At 42.2% G+C, this 17,796-nt stretch overlaps 2 pseudogenes; one reads left to right on the forward strand and one right to left on the reverse strand.

The window, feature by feature from the left end:
* Positions 1 to 361: 361 nt before the first annotated feature.
* LOC114114467 (sulfate transporter-like) lies at positions 362 to 2,719 on the reverse strand (annotated as a pseudogene).
* Positions 2,720 to 8,233: 5,514 nt separating this feature from the next.
* LOC105615176 (GTPase IMAP family member 4-like) lies at positions 8,234 to 11,573 on the forward strand (annotated as a pseudogene).
* Positions 11,574 to 17,796: the final 6,223 nt, after the last annotated feature.

Here is a 17,796-nt window from a genome sequence, read left to right on the forward strand (position 1 = left end):
GTAAATGCCATCTTTACCCCTTCACCTCCTGAGGAAGGAAGAGTCCAGATGCTTATCTCCTAACAAGATGGTCATTAACTTTGGGGTTTACTCTACATTTCGATTCAACAGATATTCATTTGATTCCATATGTGCAAGAAAGCTGAAAACCTCGGCAGTTTCTTCTTTTTGATTCTGCCTAACTAAAAGCTCTGCTGCATTTGTGTATCAACAAAGGCTATCAGCTTCAAAGGAACAGTTCTGTCCATCCAAAAGGCCAAAGTCTCCAGGGAGCAACAATTTCCAGGTTCACGGTACAAAATGCTGCACACCTGAAATTTTAAACAACTGGCTAGACAGTATTCCTCCCTTCCATCTACTCTCAATCACTGGAAAAGCTGAGACCATTGGAAACATACATATCTTTCAAGTTTTGAGAGTCTTCTACAAAAGTCATGCCTCACATACACTGTAAAAGAGATTTTCCTCTTCATTTCTCCAGTACTCTCCCTGGGCCAGGGAGTCCCTCACAGAGGGATTGCACTCAGCCAGCAGAACCTGGATGCCGATGGCCTCATGAACCCTGAGAACTTCTTTCATCATGTGGATCCCTGCTGGATCTAAAAGCTGTGCTGCACAGCAGTCAGTCACAATGGTGTGGAACTCTAAGGAATCATGGGAAAGTCGCACTGATCCTGGATTCCACTGAGAGTGGTTGTTTCCCTTTTGATCTTTTTCTTAGCTACCTTCTTCCGAGCTGCCTATGAGATGATTGGTGGCATCACCGACTCAATGGACATGAATTTCAGCAAGCTCTGGGATTTGGTGATGGACAGGGAGGCCTGGTGTGCTGCAGTCCATGGGGTTGCAAAGAGTCGGACATGACTGAGCTACTGAACTGAGCCAAACTTACTAAGACTGGATTGAGAGCAGGGTTGTTTTCTAAAGATTTACAATATTCTCTCTTCATGTAATAGAGAGTGGATTCAAAGTGGACAACCTTGATGGCTGATTTAGCCTGATAGGTCTTGTAGGCAGACATGGAGTCAAAGATTTCAGGCTCTTTTGCTGGGCCAAGCAGTGAAGTCTTTGACTTCTGAGTGTAGAGGATGAGCCAAAACATAGAAAAACGAACCCCAATAAGCAGGCCTATTTCAGTACTTAGTTCAGAAGACAGCATAGTACCAAACCAGATAACTATCTATTTGGCTAATTCTCCACATTGTTCATGGAATTCTCTAGGCCGGGATACTGCAGTGGGTAGATGTTCCCTTCTCCAGGAGATTTTCCCAACCCAGGGATCGAATGGGAGTCTCCTGCATCACAGGCAGATCCTTTACCAGCTGAGCTACCAGGAAACCCCCATATCTTGGGCAGATTCTTAAATTTACACAGGGCTTTTCAGAGATTTGGCTTTCCAGGGTGGGCTAGTGGTGAAAAACCGGCCTGCCAATGCAGGAGACATAAGAGACACAGATTGTATCCAAGGGTCAAGAAGATCCCTTGGAGGAGGGCATGGCAACCCACTCTGGTATTCTTGCCTGGAAAAGCCCTATGGACAGAGGAGCCTGGTGGGCTATAGTCCATGGGGTCACAAAGAGTCGGATATGACTGAGCAACTAACACTTTCACTGTCAGTGATGAATAATCCCCGCCATTACTCCAAGGGAGTCTGAGTCCAGGGAGATACTTGGCCTGAGATGTAACAGCTGTGAAGGAGGCACAGGTGACAAATCCCCTCAGCAAGGCATCTGAGAGAGAGACTGAAACAAAGCCCGCTTGATGGAGCCCGTGGCTGCCTGATACACTCCAACCTTAAAGGTTACCGTACTGTCAACTATAATGTCATAGCTGCTTGTGTTACATATCTTGCCTGATGTCTGGCTTAATAATGTGCTCTCATCTGAAACCATTCCCAAAGAAGGAGCAACATGAGCAGCATCATAGACAGCTCCGTACAGTTCTCAGTCAACTACAGCTGACTGATCATAAGGCACAACACTGCAAAATGCCCACAGAGATGTGATGGAGGTCCCCAATAGGAAGTAAACGAAGCCGACAAAAGATGTATGTAGACCATCGACATGTTCCTGGCCAGGCGAGAGAGAATAAGCAGTGGGCTGGGGCACCAACAAGATGCCCACAATCAAGCCAGCCAGCACATCTCCTCAAATATTTTTCTTCAGATTATATTTTGGGAGCCAGTGCAAAACAGGAAGGAAACCAAAAATGATATTTTGGGGTTTGGTTGGATGGCACTGGCAACTCTAGTTTTTCTGTGATAAATTGTCTGAAGTTAGTATCTGGTTTCTCTTAAGGCTCCAAGTGGACCCTAGGATAAGGTCTGCATTGATCATTGGTCTCAAATCACTGGAAGCTGTTACATGATTCCTCTTCCTGCTCCAGAGGGATCCTACATGGAGAACTGTATTGGTTGTTTCTGCAATGGAGTCTTCAGATGAAAGACTATATTGCTTTTTATGTTTCAAAAACATTTCTGGAGATAGACGTTCCAGCCTCCCTGAGCAAGTCAATCAGATTGGTGGATTCACACAGGAGCTCTTCAGTCCTCAGTGCAACCGGTCCAGGATGCTCTTCTCACTTTCTGTTTTCAGGCCAAACTAGGTTGAGTGCATTCCATCTACTCTGGAATAGCTAGCTCTCTGTGATTTCTGGGTCAAGAGACTTCCAAATTGCTTGAGTCTGGGCCATCCCCACACAACCTGGCTTCAAGGTTCATCTTCCATCATGGCGGGACTGAGGGGATAACATGGTGTGGGCAGAGGCACCCACATCTAGGCAGGCATCCCTTTAACCTATCAATCCCTTGCCTGGCTCCTGTAAGAGGAGGGCTCAGCCAGGCAGGGCAGGGGAGTGGCATGCAGGCACTATCTGGGAGGTGCAGAGTGAGAACCCAGCACAGTTTGTTAATATTTTGTTGAGGACTTTTGCATACATGTTCATCAGTGATATTGGCCTTACTTTTATTTTGTGTGTTATCTTTTCTGATTTTGATATCAGATTGATGCTGGCCTCATACAATGAGTTCGGAAGTATTTCTTCCTCTGAAATTTTTTGAAATCATTTGAGAAGGATAGCTGTTAACATTTTCATAAATGTTTGGTAGAATTCACTTGTGAAGCCATCTGGTCCTGGACTTTTATTTCTTGGTTTGAATAACACATTCAGTTTCATGACTAGTTATTGTGAAAGTAAAAGTTGCTCAGTTGTGTCTGACTCTTTGTGATCCCATGGACTGTATAGTCCATGGAATTCTCCAGGCCAGAATCCTGGAGTGGGTAGCCTTCCTCATCTCCAGGGGATCTTCTCAACCCAGGGAGCAAACCTGAGTCTCCTGCATTGCAGGTGGATTCTTTACCAGTCTCCCCACCTGTCAAGTGGGAGACTGGGTTAGATTTCCCAATGGGAAGACTACACAACTGGTTATTAGTCTATTCATATATATTTTTTCCCCTGGTTCACTGTTGGGAGATTGTACCTTTCTAAGAATTTGTCCACTTCTTCTATGTTGTTCATTTTATTGGCATGATTGTTTTGGCTATCCACGGTCATTTGTGTTCCCATACAAATAGTAAAATGTTGTGTTCTAATTCTGTGAGAAATGCCATTGTTATTTGATAGAAATTGCATACAGTCTGTAGATTACTTTGGATAGTATAGAACAATATCGTGACAGACATTTTCACAATATTGATTCTTCCAACCCAAGAACAGATATATATACACACACAAATAAAAAAAATATATATATATATATATATATATATACAGTTGCCTTTTGCCTCTCTGGGCAGCTCTCCGAGATCAGCAAGTGGGTCTCCCTCAGGCTCCTGTCTTATCACTGCTTCTGCACTGGAACTCAGAGCATGTGAGATTTTGTCCATGCCCTATAAGAGTGGGGTCTCTGCTTCCCAAGCCTTCTCACTCTCCCACGTAGGCCCTGTAGCCTTCAAAGTAACATGTCTTGGGGCTTCTCAGGTGGCTCACTGGTAAAGAATCTGCCTGCAATACAGAACACATGCATTTTATCCCTGAGTCAGGAAGATACTCTAGAGAGGGCAATGGTGTTACCCACTCCAGTATTCTTGCTTGCAGAATCCCATGGACAGAAGAGCCTGGCGGTCTACAGGCCATGGGGTCACAAAGAGCCAGACACAACTTAGCAATGACAGAACAAAGTCAGATATTTTGTCTGTATGGTCAGTAAGGAATCTTACTAGCATAGCTTTAGGACCGCTGCAATCCAAAGCCTAGGATTCAGGGGATTCTGGAGAACAAATACAAGAACAAATGGAGAAAATGAATTTATATGATAACATAGGTGATGAGGAAGAGAAACAATCAATGAAAATGAAAAATAAGAGCCAAAAGAATGATAAAAGTCAAGACCAAATCTTTCTTACTCGGTCAACTGCACCTTTTGTTGAGACCCCTCCTTTCAATCCTGAAACCTCTTGGGATGATGACTTTGCTTTTAAACCACTTGTACAAAAAGGAGTTCTATGGCACAGTTGCAGGGGGATGAAGACCCTGTTTCTGCCTATGGCTGTAACTCAAATCTCACCAGATCCTCAGTTCTCACAAGGAAGAATGCATTATGATTATAATGCCATACTATTTAAAACCATGAAGGAGATGAAACAGGCATGTACCCAATATGGAACTAATCCTCCAATACCATAGGACTAATTCAGGGACTTTCACAAGCTGAATGGCTAATTACTTATGATTGGGAAATGATAGCCAGAACTTGCCTATCCACCTGAGAAGTTTTACAATTTAGGACCTAATGGCAAGATGAGGCAAATCAACAAGCTTGCAGAAATGCGACAGCCAAACCACCAGTTGATAGAACACTTGATCAATTAATGGCTAGTGGGGTACATTTTGATGCCCACTCAGTTACAATTTGATGACCAATTACTCACTAAAGTGAGAATGATAGGTTTAAAAGCCTGGGAGAGAATAAATCCACCCAGACAAGGCTCGATTTCATTTACACAAAATAAATAATCAAATGGGGAACGTTATGTAGATTTATTATCAGGCTATGTCAAAAGTTAAATAAAATAGTCTCACAACCTGGTTTGAGAGATTTGCTGATGCAAGTGCTTGCTTATGACAATGCTAACTTAGAGTGTAAATAGGTAATTCAGCATCTCAAAGTACAGGGTGCCGCTCTAGGAGAATATCTTAAAGTTTGCGAGGATATTGGGTCAGAACCATATAAAATGCAATTCTGGCTCAAGCATTGTCTAAAGCTAATAAAAAGACAGATATGAGATGTCACCAATGTGGAAAATTAGGACACATTAAAACAGACTGTAAAGGAAGAAGAAGGGAGTCAGTTGATAAATTACACTATTGGCTCTGGTGCCACTCCTATTTGTTTTGGTCTTGGAAGTATATGTCTTAAAACAGGATATCAAAAATGGCTGTCAGTTGTCAAGGAATCAAATGCCGATAAGACTTCCTTCTTTCTGTTAACTGCCCTTACCTTTTTAGAAAAAGAGGAAACTTCTAGCATGATGAAACCTTCCTGATTGTGTTGCTAATACTAGCCATGGTATTGAAAATTGGTTAAGATGGAAATTATGTAAAGGATCAGAAGGCCACTTATTATTAAATGTTGCAGAAGGCTCCAGTTTGGATTGCAGACCCCGAGGAGCCCCTAAACTTATTTAATATAAAGTGTCTTTCCCATGGATATATAATGATAGGCAATTAGTACTTATGGTAGTCAACCCCTTGTATGGCATGGGGTAGGGTTAGTTCCCCCTGTGCCTCTTTTAGATCATTATCCTGTGCATGATGACACACGGAAAATGCCCATGGCATTGAAAGAACTAATCGCTTGGAAGGGACGATATACTGACTATACTTTAAATGACACAAAAGCTACACTTAATTTTACAAAAAAACTCTACCCACACCATTCAGACTTGTGTAAGAATTCCTATGGTTTTCATGATCAGACCAACAAAATATGATCCCAATTTGGGATTAGTAACATGTATTAACTGTTCATTTTATACATGTATAAATAATACCATTCCTTTTGATGAAAGTTGGCAGAGTATTTACAATCTGAAAACCAGAATGATTCCAGTTGAATGGGTTCCAGTTGAGTTACAACGACCTTGGCACGAAAGCCCTACATTATATGTTATTGAAGAAATATTGAAAAATCTTAAATGTGTTAAACATGTTTTGGGATTGCTTGTTGTTGCCATCTTAGGCATGATCGCTATTGCCACTGTGGCAGCCATGGCCAGAATGGCTCTTCATAAATCTTTACAAACAGTTCATTTTGTACAAGAAGGGCATAAAGAGGCCAATGTCCTTTGGACCACTCAACAAAAAATTGATGGAAAGTTGGCCTCCTAAGTGGCTGACCTTCAACAATCTGTTATTTCATTAGGAGATCAATTAATCAGTTTACAAAAACAGGTGAGACCAAGATGTGATTGGAACTATACTTCCTTTTGTGTAATGGCTTTCAGATATAAGAAGACACAGTTCAACTGGGATAAAGTTAAACAACACCTATTGAACCCAGGTAATATTTCTGTAGATATTCAAGATCTACAACAAGAAACTAAAAGATTTTAATAAACATCTTGATGTAATTTCTGGATCAGATTTTCTTGATACTGTTGCTGATAATCTTTCTTTTCTTAATCCCTTAAAACAGATCAAGAAATTTGGATAAGGAATTGCTCTGGTTCAGTTCAGTCACTCAGTCGTGTCCAACTCTTTGCGACCCCATGAATTGCAGCACGCCAGGCCTCCCTGTCCATCACCAAATCCTGGAGTTTACTCAAACTCACGTCCATCGAGTCAGTGATGCCATCCAGCCATTTCATCCTCTGTCGTCCCTTTCTCCTCCTGCCTTCAATCCCTCCCAGCATCAGAGTATTTTCCAGTGAGTTAACTCTTCTCATGAGGTGGCCAAAGTACTGGAGTTGCAGCTTTAGCGTCACTCCCTCCAAAGAAATCCCAGGGCTGATCTCCTTCAGAATAGACTGGATGGATCTCCTTGCAGTCCAAGGGACTCTCAAGAGTCTTCTCCAACACCACATTTCAAAAGCATCAATTCTTCGGTGCTCAGCTTTCTTCACAGTCCAACTCTCACATCCATACATGACCACTGGGAAAACCATAGCCTTGCTCTGGTTATGGGAGTGCTATTAATTATGTGTTTGTTTTTCTGTATAGTCTGGAAAAGAATGATAAAATACAACAACAACAGCAACTAGCATTTCTCACCATTTCTCATCATGTGCAAAATCAAAAACATGAGATGTAGGAGTCAGGAAGAATAAAAAAACAGCAGGCCATGGCAAGGGCTGCCAGAGAAATTTATAATTATTCATAAACTGGATGCTATAAGGCATGAGACTCTTGGTTCAAGTACAGAGGGAACAGTTCATAATCTTGAAAACAAGAGAGAGGTGGGAGGGATGTTCAAGTGGGAGTGAACATGGGTAAACCTATGACTGATTCATGTTGATGCTTGGTAGAATCCAACACAACACTGTAAAACAGTTATCCTTTGATTATAAATTTGATAAAGGCATCTGACTATTGAGTAGAGGAGGGATGGAAGATACAGTATTATGGGAGCCTAATACATTGCAGTCAAATGATAGGATTGGACTCACATGGAGATGGGCAGAAATGGATAATTTTTCATTTGGGGAACAAAAATCTATAGGATTTAGTGATGGACTGTGAAGAAGTGAGGAAAGAAGTGTTTTAGAGATGACCCCGAAGTTCTGCTTGAGCCGTTTCGTGATGCCACTTACTGAAATGCAAACCAGGCTGGGGACAGAGGTAAGGGTTTCATTTTGTCCAATTTGAGATGCCCACAAAATTGCCAAATGGAGAATTGGAATGGGATAGGAAAGGTTGGAACTCTGAGAAGGGTCTAGGCTGCAGATGATATATAAATGGCACTCAGAACAATAATTCACTGAATAGAGGAGGGAAGGACACCCAGAACCAGTGCCAAGGAAGCACCTGAAGCACTTACATTTATGTAAAGAAAAATGACAGTTTGAAAATGAGACTGAGAGCAGGAATAAGTATTGAGAAATAGAGGAGAGATCGAGTAGCAAGTTTCTGAAGAAAGGGAAAGTGTTGTTTACAGGAGGTTGATGTTTCTGGTTTGTTCTGCATGTCCCTGTAATAACATAGTTCTATCCCTCTATTCCCAGGAATCCAAACCACAATGGCCACACAGTACCTCAGCGAACCCAGGAGCAGCCATGGTGAGAGGCTGCTTGGGGAGGGCAGCCAGACTTGGAGGGGAGGTCTGGGACTCTCCTGCCCTGTCATCCAGCCAACATGTACAAGAGCAAAACATTTTCAACCACATTTCTCAATTTCCCTTCATTTGCTCTGCTCTCTCATTCTCTCCACCCTCTCTGCATCCTCCTTGTGATGTAGCTTAACAGCAAGCAGGAGAGTTCCGTACCCTGACTGCTCCCAGGCTTGATGAGGTTTCTTACTTGCTACTTCCTGCCATGTGGGCACACGGATCAAGGGTTGCGGCCTCCCAGGTAGTTTCTCTGCCCCTCTCTTCAGCCTGAGAGGACTGGGAAGGAGGAATGTGAGGGTGATCAATGCCTCATTCAGGCCCCTAATTTCCCTGCTCCCAGGGGCCTTCCGCTAAGCAACACACTCAACAGAATGATCACTCCGTTTCTCATATAACGCTCCCTCTACCCCTTTATCCTAGAAATAGATTCTATCATTTGAGCTTTTGCTGGTTTAGCAAATCACCCCACAATTTAGGAACCTAAAACAGCAGCCATTTAGTTGGCTCTTAATTTTGAGGGTCACTCATTTGGGCCGTGCTTGGGTCTGGACCAATCTGGCTAATCTCAGCCAGACTGACTTATGTGTGGGTGCTGGGCTGGTGGTTCAGGATGCAACACAATAATCTTGGGTGGCCTCACAGACAGGTCTGGTGGTCAGCAAGCTCTGGGTCAGCCAGGCAGACAGGGATAACAGGGCCTTGTGTCCCTCATCAAGTAGGCTAGTCCAGGGCAGGTGTAAGGTTCCAAAAATCAGAAAGAGAAGGCCAAGCACAATGTGTCAGTGCTTTTGGATTTTCCGCTTTACCATGTTTCCATGATCCTATGGTCCAAAGCAAGTCACATGGCCCAGTCTGACTGAAGGGTTGGTGAAACAGACTCAGCATCCTGATGAGAGGAGCTGAGAATCCACCTTCCCAAGAGGCACGAGTGCAGAGATGGACTCCTTTGTGGCTATGGCTGCCATCTTCAGAGGTTGCCATCCATTCGTTATCAGCATTGGCCAATGGTTGAGGAGTTGGCACTGGCCTTGGTGCCTTTTTACTGCTGGGCCATGAATTTCCTACAGCCTCTCTCTAAGGCCAGCCAATGCCCTAGGATCTCCTTAGGTTGGAGCTTCTATTGTGAAGCCAACTATTAAGAATACTCTGAATTCTTATGTACATTTATTCTTAGATAAACCTTAGCCATCCCATATCCAGTGTTTGCAGCATTGGGAAATTTGCTTCTTTTATCCTGGGATTCTGGTTCTCAAATGGGGAAATCTCTGCCTTAGGGATTCCAGGAGCAGCAAACACTTCATCAGAAAGTGTGTGGGAGATGGAGATTAACTACAGATTTTGTGGACATCAGGGAGGGGTTTCTGCAAGTTCCTGGTCCCATTTGACTGATATTTTTTCATGGTTAGCCCACATCACAGAATAGACTGAAAGGGACAAAGTGGAAGTGGAGACACCTGTTAGGAGACTGCTGAGGCAGGGGTGGTGATGGAATCTGGACTGGAATGATGATCTTCAAAACAGAGACAGGCGAACAGATTTGGAGCCAAGAGAACATGCTGATGGGTTGGGTCTGCAAAGTGGGGAAAGAGGGGAGTTAAGGGTGACTCCTAGCTTTCCAGTATGAGGACCTGGGTGAATGGTGATGGCTCTGAAAATAACCTGGAGTTGTTAACAGTGCCTATGATGTTGTGCATGGTATAATGTAGGCATTGTCTCAAAGCAGAAATGAGTAGATATAACATAGGATTCCTCATGCAGGAATCAGACCCTTAAGTTCAAGGGCCAGCTGGCAAGGTCGGCCTTCTTGGAAAAACAGGCTTTCACTTGTGATTGTCAATTGCCTTCCCTCTGATCTTGGGTCTATGCCTGACAAATCCAGAGGACTTTGACTTTATAGACACATTGCAGAGATATGCAGAGACTTGCTGAATACAAGCACAGGAAGAGCTGGTAGATGATTTGGTGTTTAAATTCAGGTTTCAATTGCTGTGCTCTACTGTTCTGATATTAACTTTCAACTTTCCTAGGAAGTCGAATATGCACAGTCAATTTTTTGTTACCTCCTATCTTATGAAGAACAGCTACTGGCAGCAACTCAGAGTCCTCTTCTTAATCACACTGTTTCCTCCTCTATGAGCTGTTTGCTTCCATAAGGTCAGAGTAAGAGCTGAAAGGGATCCTGAAAAATATCGGTTGTTATTCCTGTTCAGTTGCTAAGTCATGCCCATGGAGTGCAGCTTGCCAAGGTCCTCTGTCCTCCACTCTCTCCTGGAGTTTATGCAAATTCATGTCCATTGATTTGGTGATGCTGTCTAGCCATTTTATCCTCTGCCACCCCCTTCTTTTGCCTTCAACCTTTCCCAGTATCAGAATCTTTTCCAGTGAGTCTGCTCTTTGCATCAAGTGGCCAAAGTATTGGAGCTTCAGCTTCAGCATCAGTCCTTCCAATGAATATTCAGGGTTGAATATTTATTCAGTGGGCAGGAGCCTTGCAGGGGAGACAGTTGAAGTTCATTCTAACACTGGGTCTTCTGTTTCCTGATGTTCCAGGGCTTGCAAACCCTGGAGATTCCCAGCTGAGACTTGTCTTAGTGGGTAAGACTGGGGTAGGAAAAAGCGAAATAAGAAACAGCATCCTCACAGAGAACGTGTTTCATCTAGTTTTTCGGCTGTATCCATCACCAAGCATTGTGAGAAAGGAAGCAACACCTGGAAGGGGAGAGAAGTTGTTGTCGTGGACACACCTGGCCTCTTTGACACGGAGGTCTCAGATGCTGAGACTCTCAAGGAGATTACCCGCTGCATGGTGCTGACCTCCCTGGGGCCTCATGTGCTGCTCCTGGTCATCCCACTGGGCCATTACATGCCCAAAGACCAGAAGCCACAGAGAAGATCCTGACGATGTTTGGAGAGAGAGCGAGGGAACACATGATTCTCTTATTCATCCAGAAAGATGACTTAGATGGCATGGATTTCTGTGATTACTTAAAGCAAGCTCCTACAGCCATCCAAGAGCTGATTCGCAAGTTCAGAGATTGCTACCATGTTTTCAACAACAAGGCCACTGGAGCTGAGCAGGAGGACCAGAGGGAGCAGCTGCTGACCCTGGTCCAGGATGTGGTGGACAAGTGCAAGGGGAGATACTACACAAATAGCCAGTATCAGAAGACCGAGGAGGAGATTCAGAAAGAAACCCAAGTGTTACAAGAAAATTATAGAGAATAGCTCGAGAGAGCTAAATCTCAGATAAAAGAGAAGTTCAAAGAGGAAATTGGAAAGCTGCAGGATGAACTAAAACAGCAAGAGTGGAAGGTGCAAATGAAAAGGCAATTGGCAGAAATGGAGGCTCACTGGGTTTCAAGGCAGCAAACAGCCAGAGATGATGTTTTGAGTCAGAATAAGATACTTGAAATCATCTTTACCTTGTTACAGGTTTCTTCCTTTGTCTTCTCTCTGAAAATCTTTCTATATTTCCTCCATATTTTCAGGTGGTCCTGCCCCATGTAACTCAGAGCATTCTCTTTTTTCTCTGAGACTCTCAGGGCTAAAGAGTGTAAAGTTCACTATTGATAATTGGTCTATGTTTGATTGATTTAACAGGAAAGGGATAAATTCTCAACTTGTGAAACTCCAAAGCAGAAAGTATTGATGCTCCCTATTTGCGAATTCTTTCTCAGAGACACCAAGACAGGGAATGCAGGAGACCAAAGAAGATGGCCCTGAGCTTTCTCTCTCTATCCCTAGAAAAGATTTCCCCTCTAGATTCTTTCTAGATTGGTGGGTGATCTTCCCTTATAGCCTTTTCTCACTTATTTTGTCTTTAGATGGCACTGATCATCTTACCCTTATAGTTTATTAGAAAGATCGATTCTTTCCATTAGTCAAGCTTACAGAAGGAGATACTGATAGACATCCTTCTAGATGAATGGAAATTTGTTTGCTTATAATTTTACTGAAGGCCTCAAATTGTTCCTTATCAATTGAACAAAGTTCAATGTTCCTTATCATTATGAACAAAGAGTTCTCTGCCAAATAAATCTTTCAGAACTCAACTACCTGAAATGCCAAAAGTCCCAAAAGATATTCAACAGATAAGAGAATAATGCTTGGTGTGTTCAGATGTATTTGTAGGAAATCTTTGACCAACAACAACGAGTTTGCTAAATAACCAGTTCTCTCCTTTTCCTGTGAAACTAACAGCTGCCCCATGCAGATGAATGGTTTGCTTATTGTTATTTTAATAACACTTTTCTGTTCTCTCATATTTGTGCAAATTGGATTTTTTTTTTTCTTGGAAAGCACCACTATTCCTTCTAAGAACACAGGGATGAATTTCGGTTTTTGTGAAAGTTCAAGATGATTTTGGTGTAGACTTGGTCCACCCCCCAGACATCTCCCCTCCCCCTTTTTCCCCCAGAAGGTTTGAGCCACATTCTCAACCCCTCTGTCAGTCAAAGTCTACATTCTCCTTGGATTCATCCCTTATGTATTGGTAGATATTATGTGTAACTGAGGTTTTTAAGACCTTTGTGGCTTTTATTCTGTAAAAATTCTTTTAAATCTATGGATAAAATAGAGACATGCCTGTCCCTTTTCTCCTCTTCCAATGGGTCCTCTTCACCTAGCAATTGTAGGCTTTCCCCAAGCACATGTCCATGTTCTTCCAACATGGTCTGGAGGTCACATGTGACCTATGCCAACTCTCCTTCCTTGGTCATCTTAAAATCATCATCTCCATGCCCTAACCCATTCTGTCCAAAAGAGGACATGTGCCTTGCCCTGACTTCCCCCAAACACATAGGACTGAACCTTTACTATAGCTGCAATTTATCTATAGCTGACTCACTTTGCTGCACAGTAGAAACTAACATACTATTGGAAAGAAAATATTGCTGTTGTTCAGTCACTAAAGTGAAGTGAAGTTGCTAGTCATGTTCGACTCTTTGCGACCCCATGGACTGTAGCCTACCATGCTCCTTTGTCCATGGGATTTTCCAGGCAAGAGTACTGGAGTGGGTTGCCATTTCCTTCTCCAGAGGATCTTCTCGACCCAGGGATTGAAGCCAGGTCTCCCCTATTGTAAGGCAGGAGCCACCAGGGAAGTTAGCAAAGATTCAAGGATATGAGAAGCACCTGGCAAAGAAGCACAGGACTCCTGCAGAGGCGATCACTTTGAGCGGACAGATTCGGTTTCACTCTGCAGAATGTAGGGGACTTGGTCTCTATGGTTTTCATCATCAGCATCTCAGTCAAAATTCTTAGGTGTGAATTTAACATGTATAGTATTACAACTTTATTGTATTACAATAAATACAATATTTCATTATTTTAATATAATATTATAGTAAAATAGAATAAATTGTAAATTAATAATGTAATGTATTTATTGTGTTACAACTTGTGTTGTATTGTATTACAACACAAGCAAATATTCAGTCAAAGAACCACATACACCCTTCAAAGAAAATTAAATTCAGGCTAAAGAGAGAACACAAACAAACAAACAAACAAACCACGAGCTAGCTGCAGTGGTAATTTTCAGTATAAATACATTCAATTATTCTTATTCTTGCATCCTAGGTTAATGCTGTAGATGAGACAAAAAAAAACATTCTGATATATATTTCCCAACTCATTACTTTAATCATTTCATTAAAATAATCTAAACATGGATACACGAATACTTGTTTTGTTATAAGAATGTGCAGTTTAAAAGTCCCTGAGACACATCCAAGAATGGAGTGAAATGTATTCATTGTAATTATTTGCCATACTTTGGCACTGGCTTTCTTCGGGATTGGAATGAAAACTGACCTTTCCCAATCCTGTGGCGATTGCTGAGTTTTTCAGATTTGCTGGCACACTGAGTGCAGCATGTTAACAGCATCATCTTTCAGGATTTTAAAGAGTTCAGCTGGAATTCCATCCCCTCCACTAGCTTTACTAATTACCAAGGACTTGGCTCCCTTCCACGATACTTAAAGAATGTGACTAAAAAAAGACATGCATGATATATATACATATAGACATATATAATATATATATAATTGTATTTACAATTTTCCATGCTGGGTTTACAAAAAGCAGGGGAACCAGATACCAAATTTCCAACATCCATTGGATCATAGAGAAAGCAAGGGAATTCAAGAAAACATCTAATTCTGCTTCATTGACTATGCTAAAGCCTTTGACCATATGGATCACAACGGTGATCTTCAAGAGATGGGAATAAAAGACATCCTCACCTGTCTCCTGAGAAATCTGTTTGCGGGTCAAGAAATAGCACTTAGAACCTTGCATGGAACAACAGACTCGTTCAAAACTGGGAAACGAGTACAACAAGGCTGTATATTGTCATCCTGTTTACTTAACTTATATGCAGAGAACATCATGAGAAATGCTGGGCTGGATGAAGCACAGGCTGGAATCAAGATGGCCAGGAAAATATCAATCACCTCAGATACGCAGATGGTGCCATCCTTTTGCCAGAAATTGAAGAGGAACTAAAGAGCCTCTTGATGAGGGTGAAAGAGGAGAGTGAGAAAGCTGGCTTAAAACTCAACATTCAAAATACAAAGGTCATGGCATCTGGTTCCATCACTTCATTGCAAGCAGAAAGGGAAAAAGTAGAAACAGTGACAGATTTTCTTTTCTTGGGCTCCAAAATTACTGTGGATAATGACTGCAGCCATGAAATTAGAAGATGCTTGCTCCATGGAAGCAAAGGTATGAGAACTCTAGACAGTGTATTAATCAGCAAAGCTATCGCTTTGCCAACAAATGTCTGTATAGTGAAAGTTATGGGTTTTCCAGTAGTCATGTATGGATGTGAGAGTTGGACTATAAAGAAAACTGATTGCTGAAGAATTGATGCTTTTGAACTGTGGTGTTGGAGAAGGCTCTTGAGAGACCCTTGGGCTACACAGAGATCACATCAGTCAAACCTAAAGGAAAGAGCCTGAATATTCTTTGGAAGGACTGATGCTAAAGCTGAAGGTCCAATACTTTGGCCACCTGTTGTGAAGAACTAACTCATTAGAAAAGACCCTGATGCTGGGAAAGACTGAAGGCAGGAGGAGAAAGGAACAACAAAGGATGAGATGGTTGGATGGCATTACTAACTCAATGGACATGAGTTTGAGCAAGCTGCAGGAGAAGGTGAAGGACAGGGAAGCCTGGCGTGCTGCAGTCCATGGGGTGGCAAAGAATCAGACATGACTGAGTGATTGAACGACTAAATATATATATATATATATATATATATATATATATATATATATATATATATACATATATACACACACACACACACACACACATATACACACACACACATACACATATATGCTTAGTCGCTCAGTCATGTCCGACTCTTTGGGACCCCATGGACTGTAGCCCACCAGGCTCCTCTGTCCATGAGGATTCTCCAGGCAAGAATATTGGAGTGGGTGGCCATGGCCCTCTCCAATATATACAATATATATATACACATATATGTATATGTGTATATAATATGTATATTATTAATGCTGCATAAGAGTCTCCCTCTCTGGCATCTGTTTTTTTCTTTTTCTTTTTTTTTTTTTTTTACCAATTTACTGATGCTGTGTAGTAAGTCATTTCCAGGCTATTAAGAAGGCATTCAACCTAGTCAGTTCAGTTCAGTTGCTCAGTCATCTCCAATTCTTTGTGATCTCATGGCCTGCAACATGTCAGGCTTCCCTGTCCATCACTAACCTCTGAAGTTTGCTCAGACTCATGCCCATAGAGTTGGTGGTGCTATTCAGTCATCTCATCCTCTGTCATCCCCTTCTCCTCCTGTCTTCAATATTTCCCTGCAACAGGGTCTTTTCCAATGAGACAGTTCTTCGCATCAGGTGACCAAAGTATTGGAGTTTCAGCTTCAGCATCAGGCCTTCCAATGAATATTCACAACTGATTTCCTTTAGGATGGACTCGTTGGATCTCCTTGCAGTCCAAGAGACTCTCAAGAGTCTTCTCCAACACCACAGTTCAAAAGCATCAATTGTTCAGTGCTCAGCTTTCTTTACAGTCCAAATCTCACATCCATACATGACTACTGGAAAAACCACAGCTTTGACTAGATGGTCCTTTGTTGGCCCAATAATGTCTGTGCTTTTTAATATGCTGTCCAAGTTGGTCATAGCTTTTTTCCAAGAAGCAAGCATCATTTAATTTCATGGCTACAGTCACCATCTGCAGTGATATGCTGTCCAAGTTGGTCATAGCTTTTTTCCAAGAAGCAAGCATCTTTTAATTTCATGGCTACAGTCACCATCTGCAGTGATATGCTGCCCAGGTTGGTCATAGCTTTTTTCCAAGGAGCAAGCATCTTTTAATTTCATGGCTACAGTCACCATCTCCAGTGATTTTGGAGCAGAAAAATAAAGTCTGTCAGTATCTCCATTGTTTCCCCATCTATTTACCATGAAGTAATGGAACTGGATGCCATGATCTTAGTTTTCTGAATGTTAAGTTGAGGCAAACGTTTTCACTTTCCTGTTTCACTTTCATCAAGAGGATTTTTAGTTCTTCAATTTGGTCCATAAGGGTGGTGTCATCTGCATATCTCAGGTTATTGATATTTCCCCTAGCAATCTTGATTCCAGCTTGTGCTTCATCCAGCCCTGCATTTCTCATGATGTACTCTGCATAGAAGTTAAATAAGCAGGGTGACAATATACAGCCTTGAGGTACTCCTTTTCCTATTTGGAACCAGTCTATTTTTCCATGTCCAGTTCTAAAGGTTGCTTCCTGACCTGCATACAGATTTTAAGAGGCAGGTTAGGTGGTCTGATATTCCCATTTCTTGAAGAATTTTCCACAGTTTGTTGTGATCCACACAAATCAAAGGCTTTGGTGTAGTCAATAGGGTAGAAGTAGATGTTTTTCTGGAAACCCCTTGCTTTTTTGATGATCCGATGGATGTTGGCAATTTGATCTCTGGTTATTCTGTCTTTTCTAAAACCAGCTTGAACATCTGGAAGTTCACAGTTCACATACCATTGAAGCCTCACTTAGAGGATTTTGAGCATTACTTTACTAGTGTGTGAGATGAGTGCAATTCTTCAGTAGTTCGAATATTCTTTAGCATTGCCTCTCTTTGGGATTGGGATGAATTGACTTTTTCCAGTCCTATGGCCACTGGTTCAGTTCAGTTCAGTCGCTCAGTCGTGTCCAACTCTTTGTGACCCCATGAATCACAGCACGCCAGGCCTCCCTGTCCATCACCATCTCCCGGAGTTCACTCAGACTCATGCCCATTGAGTCAGTGATGTCATCCAACCATCTCATCTTCTGTCTTCCCCTTCTCCTCCTGCCCCCAATCCCTCCCAGCATCAGAGTCTTTTCCAATGAGTCAACTCTTCACATGAGGTGGCCAAAGTACTGGAGTTTCAGCTTTAACATCATGGCCACTGGCAACTTTTCAAAATTTACTGGCATATTGAGTG

This window comes from Ovis aries, chromosome 4 (assembly GCF_016772045.2).
Source record: "Ovis aries strain OAR_USU_Benz2616 breed Rambouillet chromosome 4, ARS-UI_Ramb_v3.0, whole genome shotgun sequence".
NCBI lineage: Eukaryota > Metazoa > Chordata > Mammalia > Artiodactyla > Bovidae > Ovis > Ovis aries.